The following is a 20246-nucleotide window of genomic DNA, read 5'->3' as shown; positions in this document are numbered from 1 at the left end:
CTCCATTTTTCATGTCTCAAATTTTCACCAAGAGTTTCCTAAGGCATTTGCCAGTTGCCTTGGGCTTCATGAGACTCATGTGTATTCTAAGATAGTGGGGAGACCTGGGAGGAAGTAGGAAGGTGAGGGGGCAAAAGGGAAGAAGAGCCTGAGTCGTGGCCACAGAGGCCAGGAAATTGAACATTTACTTGGACGGGTTAATAGGGTGTTGGTTGCATGGATTTTAAGGATAATGCAGTATGTCTTTCTAGGAAAAAGAACACAGTGTCTTGAAATTGGCTCCAACAGTTCTCCCACAAAGGAGAAGGGAAAGTTACCAGCTCTTGGGGGTAAAGGAGATCAGGAGCCAACTGAATACCAACTATGTAACAGGCACACATTTCCCTAATTTTTACAGCAACCCTGAGAGGGATGGCATTATCTCCTTCTACAGATAAGAATAATAGATTGTAGTAACCAGGAGAGCAGGGATTTTGTCTTGTCTTGTTTGCCACGTCACCAGTAGCATGCCCAGGACCTAGAGGGTGTGCAGTAAATATTTGCTGAATGAATGAATGAGGAAACAAAGACTCACAGAGTATGGGTTTGAGCCCCAGCTCTGCCACTTCCTAGCTATGCCATCTCCAAGGTTCATCTAAAAAATGTGTGTAACTGATATACCTGTCTCCTAGAGTTTTGTGAGAAATAAATGAGGTAATGATGAAAAAAGCACTTGGTAATTAAGCTATTTTTTATGGCATTGTGACTTGATGCATTGAGTTAAATTAATGTTGGTGATGATGTTGGAGAACACTGGGACAGTCTCAGGGGTGAGTGTCTATGGAAACAAGAAAATCCTATCTTGAGAGCTCATGGAAGATTTGTGGCGAGATGAAAACTTCACAGTGGGTGATTAATATATTCCCATTGACTTGAATCAGTCTCCACCTGTCTTGAATATTCTAGAGATCCAGAATTCAGGCTTTTCCTTTCCTGCCTGCAGCCAAGTGGAGTCAGATGTGACTCTCTTCCCTTCCACTATCCACTCTGAGAATGACTTTCCAAATTTGGCCTTTGTTCCCTGTTCCGATTTACTAATGCTGCCATTAAGCAAAACACCAGAAATGGGTCAGCTTTTATAAAGGGGGTTTACTTGGTTTCACAGTTACAGTCTTAAGGCCCTAAAGTGTCCAAGGTAACGCATCAGCAATCAGGTACCTTCACTGGAGGATGGCCAATGGCATCAGGAAAACCTCCGTTAGCTGGGAAGGCACATGGTTGGCACCTGCTCTGGAGTTCTGGTTTCCAAATGGCTTTTTCCCAGGACATTCCTCTCACGGCTGCAGCTGCTCAGGGCAAACTCTGGGCTAGTACCTCCAAAGTGTCAGCAAAACTCTGCTTTCAATGACTGTCTTCAAAATGTCCCTGTAAGTTGCAGCTCCTCTCTCAGCTCCTGTGTGTTCTTCAAAGGTCCCTCTTGGCTGTAGCAAGCTCGCTCCTTCTGTCTGAGCTTATATATAGTGCTCCAGTAAACTAATCAAGGCCCATGCTGAATGGGTGGGGCTACATCTCCACAGAAACTATCCATTCAGAGTCATCACCCACAGTTGGACGGGTCATATCTCCATGGAAACACTCAAAAGAATTACAATCTGATCAACAGTATTACGTCTGCTCACATAAGATTACATCAAAGATAACGGTATTTTGGGGGGCATGATGCATTCAAACTGGCACGGTGCCTTTATGGACATTCCACACAGAACCCATCCAAAATGTCTAAATTGAATACATTGTTTCTCAAAGTGTGGTTCCTAAGCCAGCAGCATCAGCATTAGCCAGGAACTTGTCAGAAATGTAAATTCTCAGGCATCACCCCAAATCCACTGAAATATCAACTCAGGGACTTGGCCCAGTATTCTGTGTCTTAACAATGCTCCAGGTGATTCTGATGAGTGCAAAAGACTGAGAGCCACTGCTCCAATGAAAGTTAAGCAGGACAGCCCAACTGCCCTCTCCATTTGATTACCAAGAAGTCTCCTTTTTTTTCAGGTATCCTTAAGAAAAGTGGGATAGAAGCAAGACTCTCTGAAGAATGAGTGTCTTCTCCAGCAAATTGTAAGGGGATTTTACATGGAAGGAGCCAGAAAACTGTGTTGCTTAGTCAATCAAAAAACATTGACCTTCTACTATGTTCCAGGTGCTTGCTAAGTGCCAAGGAAACAGTGGCCAACTGGACAGATGATTCCAGCTCTCCTGGATAGAACATTTGGTGCAAAACACCTACATTTCACACACATCAAACTGGCAAAGATTAAAAGTCTGACAAAACCCAAATGCTGGAGAAACAAGAACTTTCATGTACTGTCAGTATGAGTGTAAATTGGAACAACAGCTCTGCAGAGTAATTTGGTGAAATCTAGTAAAGCTGAAAATTCATGGACCCCACAGTCCAGCAACTTCATACACCCTGGGCCTAGAGAAACTCTGCCAGTGTGCACAAGGGGAAATGTATAGGAATATTTATTGCATCATTGTTCCTAATAGGAGAAAAACCTAAACAACCTATATGCCTATCTACAGGAGAATGGATAAATAAATCAAAATCATCACAGAGTTGTATCATGGAATACCAACAGTAATGAATTAATCCTAACACCAGCATAAAATAAATGAAAAAACTTGCATCAACATGGGTAAATTGCAAAATCATAATAATGAGCAAAAAATAAAACAAGCCCAAAATGAAATGTACAGCAGTATTCTATTTAAGGTTTTAAATATGAATGATAATGGATAATACATATGCAATAAAAGCATAAAAATATCCATGGAATTAAAAACACAGCTTCAGGGTAGAGGTCACCCCTGGGAAGGGAGGGAGGGAGGAAGGGTGCCCCAGATTAGAGAAGGACCCATATGGGATATGATTGCATGACTGACAGTAAATGGTTGGTCACTCTATTAGTCTTTATAGTTTTTTGTACGCCTAAAATATTCCATAATAAAATAATTTTAAGTAAGCTATTGGAAGTAATGAATTAATAGTTATAAATGTGCAAAGCACTGCAAAGCAAAACAACAAAGGGTCGTAAGAGGATACCTGACAAATTATTGTTCCTTTATCTCAACCTTCCCCTTAACCTGCCTCCTTAAAAATTATACCATTAACCCCAGCCCATCATAAATTTCATTTTATTTCTCCTTGTGTATATTTTTTAAATTTCTCCCCAAGAAAATAGGCCACTTGTATTATAAAATATCTAGCCAATATTTTTGAATGAAGCAGTCAAAACCAGCTTACAGAAGTCTATATAACTACTTGTTAAATCATACTTTGAAAGATATTATCTTTCTGTATATATGTTACATTTCACAATAAGGAAATAACTGAAACTGTGGAACTGTAACCCATAATATTCTTTGAAATTTGCTCTCTACTTGTTAAATTGCGCTTGGAAAGTTATCACTTCTATGTATATATGATACATTCTACAATAAAAAATATGATTAAAAATTTTTAAAAAAAGTTTGCATAGGATATTCCAATATTCTAAATGCCTAATATATGTTTTAAAAAAAAAATACAGAAACCTAACAGTGGAGGGAGCCTGCAAGGATTGACACCAGGAAGTCAACAGCCATTATTTCTGGGTGGTGGAAGTATTGGCAATTTTTATTTGCTTCTTATAGTGACACCAGTTGTTTTCACCAATTCATCCCCTTCTCCTGTTTCTTTTGGAACAAAGTCCTTCCTTCCTGTAAGGAACCTATTCTTTGTATTTCAAGTGGGACTTAACTTGATCTCACCTCCCCCAGCCAATGGCTCGCTGACTTGACCAATCAGAGCACCTCGCCCCTGCCACAAGGATTGGCTCAGGGATAAACATGGGATGCACAGCCAACCAATCAAGTCCTTCCCTGGGACTTTACCTCAGCACTGAGAAAAGACCTTTCCTCTCTATAGGATTGTTCCATTGATTGGAATTAGTCTGGGGTTGATCATATCCATCTCATCCCCCATCTGCAGAAGGCCTTTTGGAGAATTGGGTAGAGAAAGGGAGCAAGAGGTGGCATCCTGCTGGTATTATTTGAGCCCTGGATCGACCCATGCCTGATCCACCCAGAACATTCCTGTTATATGTCAGGGATATATATATCCCTTTCAGTTACCAGATCAGTTTGTGATTGATTTCTAACACTGACAACTGAACGAGTTCTGACTTATCCACTTCCACTTTGTCCTCTCTATTCTATCTTCCACAATGAGCATGTAGCATATGTAGAACACGTTGCAGGATTTTTTTTTTTTAAGCAAGAAAGGAAAGTAGTCATGTCAGCATTTGTGGGCAGAGGGCTGGCTCATGGACACCTTCCCTCTAAGGCACAGGACAAGCCTCATGTGGAAGAGGCCACGGTTTGCCTCTGGCTCCCCTGAGGTCCCCAGTCCTGACTCACAGCCTCCAGACTGAAGATTTACTCCCCCACATCCCAAGCACCCCCAGCCCATTGGTCCCTACATTAAAGTGATGATTAGTGTGCAATGGGGTGTCTTTTTCCCTCTGGGAGAAAAATCCTTTAACAGCGTGAAGCGGTGCAGAGTGTGGGTGGATTTAACAAGGAGGTAAGGAAGCTTATGTAAGTGGCATTATTATATATGATTATATCACCGGGGTAAGAGAAACTCATTCCTGTTTGGGCGTTATACTGATCATTAACTTTTAGGCTTATGTGGAAAAAAAAAAAAATGATGACAAGGAGCGGTGAGGGCCTTGAGCAGCCCGAATGTGTTCTCCCTCCCTCACCTAACCCCGGAATAAAAACAACACATATTCAGCCCCCTATGTGGCAGGCACTGCTTAAGTTCCTTCCATATAGTAATTCTTCATAGCAGCCCCATGGGAAGGGACTATCTTTATTATCCCCATTTTATAGAAGAGGAAACTGAGTTACAAAGAGATTTCATAACTTGCCCAATATCCCATATCTGGCAAGCAAGAGAGCCAAGACTCCAACCCATGCAGTCAAGCTCTCCAAATCCACATTCTTAATCCCTCAAACTAAATCAATACCAAAGCTTTGTTCAAAACCAAAAATCAACTAGTCAGATCCCTCAGTTTGGTCAAATACACCATAAATTAGTCAGTGAGGGGGAAATAATCAACCCAACTGTTTTGTTGTTTGTATTGTTTTAATTAAGTTGACTTCCCAGTTTGCTCAAACCAAGAATATTATGAATTACCTTAGACAACATTGAGTATATAAGCCAGAGGTTACAAACTAGCAAGCCATAGGCCAAATTCATCTCATCAATGTGAATGCTTTAGCTAAAGCAAGTTTTTAGTTTTCAAACATTTTTATGGGGCATGTGCTTTCTAATACACCACAGTCCCCACCACTCCCTAATGTCTTACACCTGGCCCACTTCTCTCACTTACAAAGCATCTGAATTAGCAGCCTCTGATATAAATGTTTGGTAACAAAAGGAGAATGCAACTCTGTTTTTGTTGTCTGCATAAGAATATTTGGGTGATAACAATCGTTCCCAGGTGTTGAGTGCAAACTCTATGCCACATGTACAAAGTGCTTCATGTGACTTTTCTCATTTTATCATAGGAACAGTCCTGTGAGAGGCTAAGAGAGGGGCGGCCCTGAGAATGCACCTGGCAGACCCCGTGCTACAGGGAGCAGGACTCCCCAAAGGCCCCGGCTGCTGCAATATGAAATCCGTCACACCCTGCTGATGACTGGGTGCAGCAGGGATACTGGGGCAGGCCCATTGCTGGGAGATGCTGGACCACTCTGACAGTCGACTTTGGCCCAAGGACACCCAACCTTCCTTAGACCGCACTGCACACACAATCCCACCCACCGTTTCCTCTCTGTCTCCCTCGCTCGGAGCCTCCTTGCACCACAGCCTGACTCCTTTCACATGGACATTTCCTAGAATAAAATCCTTGCATGTTGCCTCTCAGAGCGACATCTGCTTCTCAGAAGATCCAGACTGACACAAGTGGCTTTCCTAAGGTTGTACAACTAGCAAGTGACAGAACCAGGGTTTGAACTGGGACCATCATTTTCCGTGGGTTCTTATTTTGTCGGATCTCTTGATCTGGAGCCACTGGAAGTCAACATCTGGACCCATGAATGAGTCAGGGGCAAGAGGGAGATCCAGGCCTCAAATGCCTGGATTCCTAGCAGTCTCTGTGGTGGCCAGGAAAGAGGCTGCCCAGAGCCCAAGAAAGGAAACAACATGACTGGCAAGGAGACTGTGCCAGTTTGGATGTATTATGTCCCCCAAAACACCATGTTCTTTAATGCAGTCCTGTGGGGGCAGGTGTATTAGTGTTGATTAGATTGGAATCCTTTGATTGAGTGTTTCCATGGAGATATGACTCAATCAACTGTGAGTGAAACATTTGATTGGATAATTTCCATGGAGATGTGGACCCCGCCCATTCAGGGTGGGTCTTGATTTAATCACTGGAGTCCTATAAAAGAGCTCACAAACAGAAGGAGCTCAGAGCAGCTGAGAGTGACATTTTGGAGATGGCCGCTGAGTGCAGACTTTTGCTAGCCTAGAGTTTGCTCTGGAGAAGCTAGGAGTGGACAAACGCCCCAAGAGCAAAATTTTGAAGAAAGCACAGAAGCTGAGAGAGGAGCTGGGACACAACCGGGGATCCGCAGATGCCAGCTACGTGCCTTCCCAGCTAACAGAGACTTTCTGGATGTCATTGGCCTTCCTTTGGTGAAGGTATACTTGTGGTTGATGCCTTAATTTGGACATTTTTATGGCCTTAAGACTGTAACTGTGTAACTAAATAAACCCCTTTTATAAAAGCCAATCCATTTTTGGTATTTTGAACAGAGACATATTTCTATGATGTACTTTTCCCATAGCCCTACAGGCAAGCAGTTCCTCTCCCAGGACTGTGGGAAACACAGGGGCACATACAAAAAGAGAGCGAGCACTTGACAGAGAGTCTGAAGATGCCCCCAGCCTACCCCACAGAGAAGCACCAGCAGGTATGGTGCGTAACCCAGGGCTTTGTCGTCCATGAAGCATTTTCATGTCTACCATCTTCACATTTGATCCTTAGATCATTATACGTGTAAGGGGTTTAACATTTTAAAAGCATCTTCATGTTAAATTTCACCCCAGTAAATTATCAGCCATCATTAAACAAATCCCTGCAGCAACTCCCACTGGCACAGGTTAAGTAGAGTTGCCCTTGTGGGAAATAGCTGGATTGTAAATTAATTTGTTGGAAGTGTCCTTATGACTTTTATTCTGGGGTCTTCTTTAACACCATCCTTTGACTTCTCTGACCAGATAAAGTATCGCTATACACTCAATCCTGCCATCCTCTTCTTGCTCCTCAAGTGTCAGCAGCTTAAGAGGTAGAATGCCTCTTTCCTGAGTGCCCCCCCAGGCCCCTCCAAATTCATGGATGTGTTTGCCTCAAGGCCTGTGCTGCAGGCTGAGCTATTCACAAACTCACCCTTCACACTTGGTGAAAATGCATCTAGCTATTATCCAGTGATATGGTACAATTTTATTTTATGAATGTGGTCCTGAATTCCTTATGTTACTAGATATTATCTACTCTCTTGAACCAACAGAAATATCTAAGTCCAAGAAGTTTGCATGACTTGTCCAAAGATATCTCCTAACTGTCCACCCACACTCATTCTCCCAGCTGCCAGAAAAAACATTCTAATGCCCAAACCTAATCTTCTGTTTCAAATGCTTCAGCGATGCTCCATAGCAGGACCACAGGACAGATTACGGTCACATGAGCCCCTCTTGTGGGTGTACCTAGAGAGGGGGGGCATTGTAATGTCCAGCACATCAACTGCATCTCTTATTTCTCTCCCATTCAATTTCAACTGCAAGTGTAAGATGGGGACATTGTCCTGCACATACAAATACATTCATTCCACATTTCTACTAAGTAGACATTTTCTACTAAGCTTCTAACCAGGAAACATGATCACTTGTGAAATGCTTCCCAATGGGATGCTATGAACTGAGGTTGAGACTTTGGCCCAGCACCTAGTAGGTGCTTAGTAAATGTGGGTTGAATGAATAAAGGCATGAACATCAGAAGAGGAGAGATGATGGAGCAGAACAGGCTATTATACTGTGCCCTAAAGATAATGGGGTTTCTCAGGTTTAGGAAACCTCCATGATGTCAAGTGCTGAACTCAAAGGACCCAAGGGAATCTAGGTTTTTAAGACAGCATTTCCCAAACTGCAGGCACTCAAGAACAACCATCTCTAATTTGGTCATGACTAAGTTTCACCTGTCCTATTATTTAATTCACATATTTATTTTAAAGCAACTCACTTCTAAAAAACTAAATGTATTGGAAATGGAAACCTTGTAATGATCCTGTAAATGGAAATCCAATATCGTATGTCATAAACTGTAGTCAACCATAAAAAATAAGTACAATAAACCACCCTCCCCCCAAAAAATCAATTTCTAACTAGAGTTCTCTGCTGAAAGTTCTATGCTTGAGGTCTGCTCTCTCTTTGCTAAAATAAAGGGGCGATCGAGTCAGTGTCAGGGACATACTGGCATCAAATTGAAATATTCTCCTTGGCATGATCAGGTTAAAAGAGAACTGAAAAAGGAGTGAGCGTTTCACTTCAAAATGCATCCTAAACAAGGCCTCTTTTTATCTCCTGCATAGACACACCCTAGTTCAAGTCACCATCATCTCTCTCCCAGCCCTTTGCTACTCAAAGCGAGATCCCGGACGAGCAACATCACCTGGGTGGTTAGAAATGCACACTCCAGGGGTGGGACCAGGGGGGCTGTTTCACAAGCCCTCCAGGTAACTGCGAACCACTGCCCTAAGTTCCCACAGGCTCCTAAACGGTCTGCCTGATCCCATTCTGTCCCCTCCTCCATTCCCCATCCAAAATTCCCTTCTCCACGTAGTAGACAGAGTGATCTTCTTAAAAACATAAACCATATCACTTCATGTCCCTGCCTTAAAACCATCCAAAATAATCCACAGGGCTCAGAATAAAATCCAAACTTCTTCCTTCTTGCAAGACTCAGGAACTAGCGTCTACCTCCCTCTCTGAAACCCATCTTGTACTACCCTCCTCCTTGGTCCTATACCTTAGACACACTGATCTTCCTTGAGTCCCTCAAACGCCCCTCCCAAGAACACCTCTGCCTCAGGGCCTTTGCACATACAGCTCTCTCTGCCTGGGAAGCTACTCTGCCGACATTCCCACAGTTCACGCTCTGTGTCATTCAATCCCTAATCAAATATCACCACCTCCTCCAAGAGGGTGTCCTGACCACCCCATCAAAAGTCCCCCCCTCCTAGGGTGACCAGCTCATCCCAGTTTGCATAGAACCATCCCAGTTTTAAAATGCACATATCACATGTTCATTTATTGGCTTATTTATTTTCTTTCTGCTCCACCAGGAAGTAAGCCCAGGAGGGCAGGAGCTGTGTATATTTTGTCCACAGGTATCTTCCTAGCACCTGGAATGGTGGCTGGCACATCCCTGGGCACTTAACTGATATTGTTGACAAAAATAGCAAAGGAAAAATCCCCACTGCTCATTTAACCTATCTAACCTCTTGCTTATAGTTTGGTTGTTTGTACTGTTTGGTTGCAATGCAAAAGTTTTCTCCAAATTTAAAATTATTTCTTTGGCCTAGTTTGCCAGAAATGAATTTATTGGGCCAACAAGAATGCTCATGCTTGAGGTTTGACACACAGCGTCAAATTGTTTTCCAAAAGGATTGGATCCCCAATTCCCACTGCCACCAGGGCTCTCACAACCACCTCACCCACCAAGATTATCATCTTTTAAATCTTTACTAGGTGAAAAAGTAGCTGTTTGTTGTCTAGATTTGCATTTCTGTGATTACTAGTTAGTTGAGCATTTCCCCGTGGGCTTAGCTAATTGCGTTTCCTCTTTTGTGAGTTGTCTGTTCACACCCCTTGGCTTGTTTTTCTACCCAGTTTCAGGGCTTGTCTTATGGATTGGTTTGAATTGTTTGAAAAATAAAGATTTCAGCTTTTCCCTTACATATATTAAAGTCTTATTTATTTGCATTTTTCTTATCCCTCCATTCATTTGTGTCTCATATTTCTTTATTCCCTTTTCAAGTGTCCACATCTCCATTAGTAATGCCTCTTTTCACTTGTGATAGATTTTTTTCACAGTCAGTTATTGAACATATACTTGGAGAAACCCTCCAACAGCTCCTATCTCACCCAGAGTAAAGGGCAAATATCTTAAAATCATCTGGGAGGCTCCCCATGACCTGCTCGCTCCCCCACATCACCTCTCAGACCTAAGATGTCCTTGAGTTCTCCGGGCGGCCACGCTGGCTCTCCCGCTGACCCTCGCACACACCAGCTGCACCCCACCTCGGGCCCTCCCCCCACCCATCTGCCTGACTCCTTCCCACACTCCCTTCAGGTCTTTACTCAATCTCAGTGAGTTCTTCCCTGGCCTTCTTATCTAAATTCCAGTCCCTGTGTAGACCAAATAATGCCCACCCCACACCCCAAGATGCCCTCATCCTAATTCCCTGAACCGATGACCACATAAGGGAGGGACCCTGCAGCTGGGATTAAGTCAGAGGTTTTGAGATGGGGAGATGATCCTGGATTATCTAATCACAAGGGTCCTTGTAGCAGGGAGGCAGGAGGCTCAGAGCCAGAGGAGATGTGATGACGGAAGCAGGGCTGGGTGATGCGGGGCCATGAGCCAGGGACACAGGCACCTCTGGAAGCAGGAAGAGGCAAGGAAATGGGTTCTCTCCTTACAGTCTCCAGAAGGAGCCAGCTCTGCCAACCCATTTTGGACTTCTGACTTCCAGAACTGTAAGGCAATAAATTTATATTGTCTGAAGCCACTAAATGTGAGGTCATTTGTTACAGCAGCAACAGGAAACTAATGCAGTCCACACCACCGCCCCATCCTCCTCCCTTGCTTTCTTCATTACTCCTGGGCATATATCAGTCTCCAAGTTACTATAATTATATATATTTCTTTTTATGTATTTTTGCCTCCCTGATAAAATGTCAGTTCACAAGTGTGGGGATCTGTGTCTGTTTTGTTCCCTGCTGTATCCCCAGTATCTAGAAAGGTGCCTGGCACACAGCAGGTATCCGACAAGCATTGGTCAAATGAAAGAAGAAGGAGAATGAAGGAAGCTTTTGTGCTTTGAGCTCATTGGAGGTTGCTGGGCGATCATCACATGCAAAGAGTCACTCTGGGTAGACTAAGGCCTTGGAGAAGAGAGCAAGCACTGAAAGGAAGCAAGTCTGATGTCCCAGGGAACTCCGTGGGCCGGCCCCACCCTCCTCCCTCCGGATCGGAGTGCACGGCACACCTCAGTTCTCAAGGGGTGGACAGTCTATTGCCATGGTCAAGAGCACGGACTCCGCACTCAGGCTTCCGATCCAAATAGACTTATATACTGCAAACCATTTATATAATTTTAAATTTTACATGTAAAAGTTGCAAAAAGAGGTCAAATTAATTTTTATAATACATTTTATTTAACCCAATATATCCAAAATCTTATTTCAACATGTCATCAAATAAAAACTATTAATGATATATTTTACATCCATTTTTTTATACCAAGTCTTCAAACTCCCATGTGTGTTTTATAACAGTCTCAAATCAGACATTAAATTTTCGACAAAGTGAAATGTCGTCCCACTAAAACAATCAAGTCGGTTTCCACTGAAAAATATTTTACACTGCTTTGCTTTTTTTAAATTTACATTAACTATAAATTATTGTTAAATAACATTTTAAATTCACTTCCTCTGTCACACTAGCCAAATTTCAAGGGCTCGATAGCTATGTGTGGCTGGCGGCCACTGCACTAGAGAGAAGGCAGAGGCTGTAGCCACGTTTGTGGACTAAATGAAGCCCTGGGTGCAAAGGAACCATAAAAGCTCTCTAAGTTGTAGCTATTGTTACTGTGGGGGCAGAGTTCTCATCTTTCCAAGGAGGAGCCCCTGGTTACACAGGAGGGACCTGAACTGATGTGGACTGAATACTGGGGACCATCCCTGAGCTTCAGCGATGCCATCTCACTGACACCTTCAAGGTGGGTGTTTCCGCCCCCCACTAGCCACCCACCGAACTGCCTCAGCCAGTTTCTCTGCTGGGGCGGGAGGATGGCGGTGTGACGGAAAGCCTTTGGGGAAATACAGCTATGCATTTCAGTTACCTTCAAGTAAGTCCGCCCGGGAGGCGTCTGCTGGCTCTTCCGCTGTTTTCTCCTCTCCCAGCACCCTCCCCCTTTCCTTCCTCCTCCTCTCTCTTCCTTCCCCTCTCCCCTCTCTCTCCTTGACACGTTTCTTCTCTCCCTCGCCCTTTGCCAGAGGATGCTGGAGCTGTTTCTCCAGTCTGTTTAATCCCTGCCGAAGCCTTGTCTCAGAGATTTTTCTGCCACGGGGAATGGGTGATGGCAGATGGCTGGTGCAAACCCACTCTCTAAGGGACAGAGCTGCCTCCCACGGCCACGCGGAGTCTAGACTGGATGAGTAATCGCAGAAACCTAGCAAGGCAGCTCACAGGAAAACCCAGCCCATCTCTTCCGCATGCTCCAGCCGTCCCGGCAGATGGTGGGGACAGAGCTGCTGCCTCCTGCGAAACGCTGGAGTCTGAAAGACTGGGTCCACATCCCTAACTTCGTGATGTCGGGCAAGTTGCTTAAGTGCTCTGAGTCCAGCGTCTTCATCCGTAAAAGGAATATAATGATGCCCTGCTGAGAGGTCACTATCAGGATTTGTGAAAGCATCACCAGCACCAGCGTGTAAGTGGTAAATAATAGCCCCGGTCTGTAAAAATTCCATCTCCATCCCCAGCAGCCAGAAATAGTAGGGGCTGCATGAGTGTTGCATATATATATATATTTATTTATTTATTTATATTTAATTTTTTTTAATAAACACTTGTGTGTTGCTTACCTGGTACCAAGGCAAGGAAAAGAATGAATGCCAAAAAAATTTGAGTGCCAAAAAATTCAGTAATCAAGATACATTACATTTAAATGCAACGTTTTTAAAAATCTAAATTAATGCCAAAACCTATAATGAAAAAAAATCAAAATTTTAAATAAAGGTAGGCTCAAGATTACTGGTTTTTTTATTTTGCCTCAAGCGCCGATATGGCACCACAAGTCATTTCCAGGGACCCTCTAAGTGCTTTTCAAATATTAACTTATTTAAACCTTATAACAACTCTGTGAGGAAACTACTGTCATTATCCTGGTTTTTCAGATGAGGAAAAGGAGACACAAAGAAATGAAATAACTTGCCCAGCAAGTGGCAGAGCTGGGATTTGAACCCAGGTAGCCTGCCTGCAGAGACTGTTCCTAAGCACTACCCTGTGCTTATTTGTGAGGCAGCCCTGCCTGTGGGAATACTGTATCATTAGCTCACGTTCCCTGAACAAAGCTCTGGTGCTTAGGTAGAACCGCATCCCTTCATCCTACAGACATTCAGGGCCCCCCACGCACCAGCCCCTGGCCTGGGCTCTGCGGACACAGAAATAACCATCCCTGTCCCTACCCAGGCAGTTGTCAGGCCCCATGAGTGCAGTGCCTGAGAGCAGCCACTCGCTCGTAGAGGCCTGGACAAATGCCCCCTGTGGTGTGAGGAAGGTGTGACAAACTCAGCTTTGTCCAGGAGGCCACTCGGAATGCAGACACGTTTCCTGCCTCCCGGTCCTGTAACAATTGACGCACCTTGGAGGGATGAGTAAGAGGTTGTCAGCTGGAGGAGGCAAAGCATCACTGTCCCCATTTGGCACACACAAAGATGGCTCAGAGTGATGTTTACCAAAGGCACACAACTCAGTCTTCCTTCCTGTCCTGGGTTACCCAACGGCCCTGAACTCTGTTATCAGGAAGGGCTGATCCTTAATCGGCAGCATGACATGGCGGTCTAAGCACTGAGTCAGACAGTTCTGGGAACAAATCCCATTTGTCCAGTTTCTAAACAGGGTGGCCATGAACAAGCCACATAGTTGCTCTGTGCCTCAGTTTCCCCATCAATAAAATGGGGATGGTAATGCCGACCCCACAGTTGTTGCAGGGATTAAATGAAATAATGTATAGAATGTCCTAGCACGGTGCTGGGCCCAGGGAACACCCTCAGCAAGTGGTAACTACGGTTATAATTTCCAAAAATGGGTTGCAAAGACCACTGCCAAATACAGCCTGTGCAAAACAATCCAGCAACTCAGTCCCTCGGTGAGACAGACGCAGTGAAATGGCTTGTTGGGTGCAATGGAGCAGTAAGTTCCTTGAAAACCTCAAGCGCAAGGACATGGTTACCTGAAAGGGCAGGAAAGCTCATTGGTTCTCAACCCTGACTGCACTTTTGAGTCACCTGGGCTCCACCCCCAGGGGTTCTGTTTTAATTGGTCTGGAGGGGGCTCAGCATCATTATTTTGTAAAATTCTCCCGGGTGCTTCCTTGGGCAGCCCGGGATGGGAACCACCAAAGAGGGGAAGGGAAGGGGTCAATTCTGGGGAGCGGCTGCTGGGGAGCCTGGCAATGACCTGGTGGAAGACACATGGCTGTTCACTTGAATAGTTATTCATTCACACATAGAAAAGCACATTTAGAAAAGTGCACTTATCTATATGAACACAATGTCATGTTTTTAACTTTTCATCCTGGAAAATTCTAAACACACACAAAGTAAACACAACACTATACTGCATCCCCCCATTATTCTGAAACAAGTGCCACACATGAAATCATTTCCTTTGTATTTCTGTCTATTAAGGATTCTTTTTAACACAACCGCTACCACCATTATCACACCTAAAAAATTAATAATTCCTTAATGTCATCAAATATCCAATGTGTTCACATTTCTTATTGTCTCATTAATGTCATACTTTTTGGTTTTTTACTCTTATTTTTAACCATGATTTAAGTAAGTTCTGCACATTGGCAATTGGCTGGTTTGTCTTCTAAGTCGCTTGTGCATGTTTCCATTTTGGTGCTTCTCACACTTCAGTGTGCAATGAATCTCCTGGGGAGCTTGTTAAAATGCAGATGCTGATGGACTACATCTGGGCTGGGGCCTGAGATTCTGCATTTCTAACAAGCTCTCAGGTAATGCTGATGCTACGGGTCCAGGGACCACATCTTAAGCAGCAAAGTTCTATTTCAAAATGAAAACAATAACCAATAATAACAATGTTGACATCTTTGGGCAGACCCATCCTGGTATAAAATCCTAGGAGCCAAACCACTCCTGGCTGTGAAGGGCCTTCACCTTCCCAGGACAGACTCCTGACAGTCACACCTACTGTGTGATTGTCACATAATCACACAGGCAGCACCTGAGGCCTCCAGAATTGGCTCCTGACACCCTGGCCATCCAAGGGTTCATCCTGACAGAGCCTGGCCCTCCTGAGACCAGGGCCCCCCTTGTCAAGATCTCCAAAACCTCTGGAAGTGCACTGATTTGTTCAGTTACCGGCAGGTAGACAGAAACTCAAGCTGCAGAAATAAGGAGGGATACCTTTCCTTGCCGTCATAGGTTTAATTAAAAAGCGTCACGCTACAGGATTCCAAGCACCCTCCACTGATCTGCGAGACCTATCGATTGCTTGGCTCTCCCCGCAAGACACAGCAGAGAGAAGACTTTATCTTCCTTTGATCAGACCTGCTTTCCTGAGATCTGGCTCTGACAGGGCTGCTGCATTCTCTCAGCTTCCATTAGCCGACCCTCCGTGGCACCGGATACAGCGGGCAGCACCAGCCTAAGCCAAAGTGAGCAGGGAGAAGGTCTGCACCCCCAGGGAACCACCAGCCTCCTCATGCTCATCGTCATCTCTGTTCTGAGCACACCCTGTGTCCTAGACACTGTGCCAAGGGCTTCAGCAACCTTATCTCCTCTTACACACTGATAGCATGAACTTGTCTGCATGTCACAGTTCCCCGACTGCCTGTTCTTGTGTTGCCTTTGCCGGGCACTTGTTCTCTATCATATCATCTGTTTGATTTTCGTTGAGCCCTTACTATTATCTGAAATTGTGTTTGTTTAGTCGTTTGCCCATCTGTTTATTCACTGTCTCTGCCCCTGAACTGGAAGTTCCGTGAGGTTGGGGACTGACCACATCTGCCTCTTCTAAAACATTCCAGTGCCCAGCACCTAAAACAGCCCGAACACATAGAAAGTTCTCAAGAAATGTGTGCTGAATTCCATTTATCACTTTTACTCCTCCCAACAGCCCTACAAGGTCATTAGTCTTACACCCCTTTTACAGATAAGGAAACTGAGCTCAGGGAGGGCAAGAAATTCACCCAAATGTACCCACTTAGGAAGCTGTGGGGCAGAGCTTAAACCCCAAGACTATCTAACTCCAGCAAGGGCTCCTGAACTGGAGTCCATGAACTTGTAACCAGGGCTGGTGAACTTGGATGGGATTTTTAAAAATGACCTCAATTTTACTGATGTCTATCTGAAGTACAGCATTTCCTTCCCACAAGATCACAGGCAACAAAGTCAGAAATGTCAGCAGCACCTGTGACTGTCACGAATAGGAATCACTGATAATTTTGTGTTCTGGTACACTTGTTGCAAATATCTTGGAATCTCATTTACACTCATCACTGCTTTGAAATTATAACCATTAACAATGTAGCAGCCCCACCACCCTATCGTGTTACTTACTGTGTTGATAAAGAAGCGCATGTACTACTCCATCACGAGTTTGCTTTATAATATTTTGATAACTGTATTTCAATATAATTCATTTCTTTTGTAATCCTATGGATTTTATATATAAAAACATTTCTTTGTAAAGGACCCACAGGCTTCCCCAGCCAGCAGTTTACACCCCAACTCGTGTACACCCCAGAACACAAGGTCTCAACTCCGGTATCCTTTGGAAGCTCCTAAAACTACTGAAGCTAACCCCACACTAATTAAATAAGAATCTCCAGATGGGGGAGCCTGGGCATTGGCATGTTTTTTAAAAGCATCCAAGTTGAGAACCGCTGTTCTAGGAAATTCTCCACGTAAGCACAGGGGAGACTGGCACAGTAAGCTCACTGAAGTGCTGTTTGCAATAGCAAGGAAGCAGATACAACATACATGCCCATCAACACAGGAATAGCTTAAAACAAGAAAAGACAATTAATAATACAGTGAAACAACATACAGACATTAAGAGGAATTAACTAGCTCTGTATGTTTCAGCAGGTATTGATCACAGAAACACATTGTTGAGTGGGGGAAAAAATATAAAACCCAGCATGGCATACCTTTGGGTTTTTTAAGACAATGCTAAACATACACATAGACATATGTGAAAGCATCTTAAGATTCTTAAAGATATATAACATGCTCACATTAGCTACGAGGGGTGGGTGGTTAAAGGAACTTCAGTTTTATTGTATTTTTTAAAAGGAGGACATATTTCTATTTTACAGAAGCAATGAAAATTGATTCTAAAAGTTGGTACATTTTAAAATATTCCAGTACCTTCTCTGGATCGTGCTAGTCTCTGGAGAGAGTTGAACCTGAAGAGGAAGGAGACTTATAGACGGTCCAGCCCAGAGGAGGAGAAAGGCATGGAACGGGCTGGAATACAGCGTTCTCCATTCTGTGATAGGGCACAAGCTGCGGGAGACGACAGGAGCCTGGTTAATTGACAGCCTGCCCTGGTCATCAACGCCACGTAACAAACCATCCCAACATTCCGTGGTATGAAACAGCCGCTTCATTATGCTCAAGGACTCCGCAGGTCAGGAATCCAGACAGAGTGCAGCTTCAGCTGAGAGGACGCCAAAGCCGGGGGCGACTTGGCCATCTGGAACCTTCTGGAGGCATCCTCACTCACATCTTGTGTTTGATGCTGTCTGTTGGCTGGGACATCAGGGGCTGTCGTCCAGAACCCTACATGAAACCCCTCCCTGTGATCCCTCCACATGGGCTAATCTGGGCTCCCTCACAGCATGGGATTGGGTTCCAAGAGCAAGCAACCCAAGAGGGCAAGGAGGAAGTGTGTGGTGATTTCACGCTCTAGTTCACTTCTGCCGTACTCTCTGGGTGGAAGCAGTCACAAAGCTATTCCCAAATCCAAGGGGATGGAGCATAGATCCCACCACTCAGTGGGAGGAGAATCAAAGTCACCTAGTGAGAAGAATATGTGGAAATATCACTGGGGGCATCTTTGGAAAATGTAACCTGTTACATTAACTTATCCTTTGTGGAGGAAGGGACAGTGGAGTCAGAAAGGGGTCAGAAAGGGCTTACTGCAAATTTGATGTCTAAACTGAGACTAGGTGTTGGCCAGGCAAAGGGCAAGGAAGAGCCTTCCACTCAAAGGAAATGACAAGGACAAAGTCTGAGAGTCAAAAGAGACAGGCAGGCTGCATGGCATTCTTAGGAAACTGACCACTCGGTTTGGCTGGAGGCGATGGTGAAAGGTAAGACTAAGAAGTAGATGGTGTAGAATCTCTCAAGCCATGTTAATGACTTTTTGGTCTTGATCCTCAAGGCAATGGGAGCCATTGAAGCTAGTCAAGCAAGGAGCTCCACTGTACATTTGTACCTCTTGTAGGGATGAAGGGAGGGGAACAAGAGGGGAAGCAGAGAAGCCAGCTAGGTAGTCACTGTGGTCACCAGGCAGGACTTGAAAAATGCTTCAGATGCAAAACTGAGACTTAATGACAAAAGCAATGTGAAGAGTAAGGAGTCAAAGAAGATACCTCTTCAACAAGGCAGCTTTTAGCCTTCTTGGGTCCAGGAAGACCCCTGGTGGCCTGAGTTCTGTATGCATCCCTCCAGATTTTCCCCAGTCCAGAACTTTATTAATAAAACTCTGGCTAAAGAAGGAGCCTTCCAGCAAGATAGAGGGTCCTGGGATTCAGCATCTCTCAGATCAAAGATCAAAATGAAACTCTTGGCTTGCCACATCTGAGACCCTTGTGCCCCAAAACTCACTATCTTACTATGGCACCCAGTGACAATTAGTAGGAAATTGTATAGACAGCCCCTGATGGGATGTAATTTCCTTAATACGGAGCATAATGAATCGATTACTCTGAGTAACTCGGTTTTGATGCCTTGACATTCCACCCCCTATGCTGGCAACTCCTTTCCACATATACTTCTTTCTTCCCAGTGAATAAATTGTGAGCTGTTTGTTTACAGAGACCAGGCTATTTACACCAGTGATTAAAGCAGGTCTGCTCGCTTGCTCAGCATGAGTCGCAGGTGATTCCAACAGTGGGGATCAAGGACCCCAACCCCCCAGGTACTGGTCCCAGACACTGTTCACAGAGTGGAGTGTCCCACCCTGGGTCCTGGGAACCCACAAAGCTGGAACCCCTCAGAACAGAGCCCCCAACCATCCCCATACTGTCACTGTCACTTCAGCCCACCACTCCGAGGCATAAGCCCTCCCCAGGAGTCCTTCATTCAAGGAGAATATTGAACGTCTGCTCCATGCCAGATCCCATTCCAGACCCTGGGAACACAGCAGAGAATGCCCTCACGCAGCTTACGTTCATACAGTGGGAGATACACAAGCAAAAAGATAGGAAGCATGAAAGAAGGTGAGAAGTTCTTCAGTAAAAATTTTAAATTTAAAAGGTAAACAGGGATTCAGGGTGGGCGGAGGGAGGGAGAAGGGGCATTGCAATTTTAAACAGTCATCAGGGACAGTCTTATTGAGAAGGTGACCTTTGAGCAAAGACCTGAAGGAAGGGGGGGAGCAAGCCATGAGGATGTCTGCGAAGAGCATTCTGGGAAGTGGAGACAGCAGGGCAGGGGCCTGGGCAGGAGGAGCCTGGGTGTCGGAGGAGCAGCCAGGGGCCAGTGCAACTGGAAAAGAGGGGGACGGGGAGAATGATAGGAGGTGAGGTCAGAGAAGTGATGGAGGGCCAGGTGCATGGGGCTGTTTACGCCATTGGGAAGATGTTGGCTTTGACTCTGCTTGAGAAGGGAAGTTACTGGAGGGCTTAAACTATCACTCCAGCTGCTGCTGCCCATGACGGTGATGATGCTGATGGTGATGGTCATGATGGACTTCGTTGTTGTGATGTTGAAATTTGTGTTTTCTATTTTTTTAATATTTTGTCCAGCATCTGATTGCTTCCTCTTGTACCCTGATGGCTCCCCTGGAAGCCCCCATTATGAATAGCTTGGGGAAATGGTGACCTCCTTCCTCCCATTAGGGAAACCAAAGCAGCCAGGTGCTCCTCTCCCACCCCAGCCCAGCAGG

The 20246-nt window shown here is 44.7% G+C and overlaps 1 long non-coding RNA gene across 1 annotated transcript in view; it reads right to left on the bottom strand.

Annotated features, from left to right (window-relative positions):
* LOC119517655 overlaps positions 1-17634 on the bottom strand; it is a 159080-nt gene extending 141446 nt beyond the window's left edge. The window contains exon 1 of the long non-coding RNA XR_005213585.1: positions 17501-17634. This is a non-coding gene — a long non-coding RNA (uncharacterized LOC119517655). The remainder of the gene's footprint in view (positions 1-17500) is intronic.
* Between the last annotated feature and the right edge of the window lie 2612 nt (positions 17635-20246).

The sequence above is a fragment of the Choloepus didactylus genome, chromosome 21 (genome assembly GCF_015220235.1).
Source record: "Choloepus didactylus isolate mChoDid1 chromosome 21, mChoDid1.pri, whole genome shotgun sequence".
NCBI lineage: Eukaryota > Metazoa > Chordata > Mammalia > Pilosa > Megalonychidae > Choloepus > Choloepus didactylus.
The sequence above is the reverse complement of the archived record's forward strand: the minus strand, read 5'-3'. Positions and strand labels throughout refer to the sequence as shown.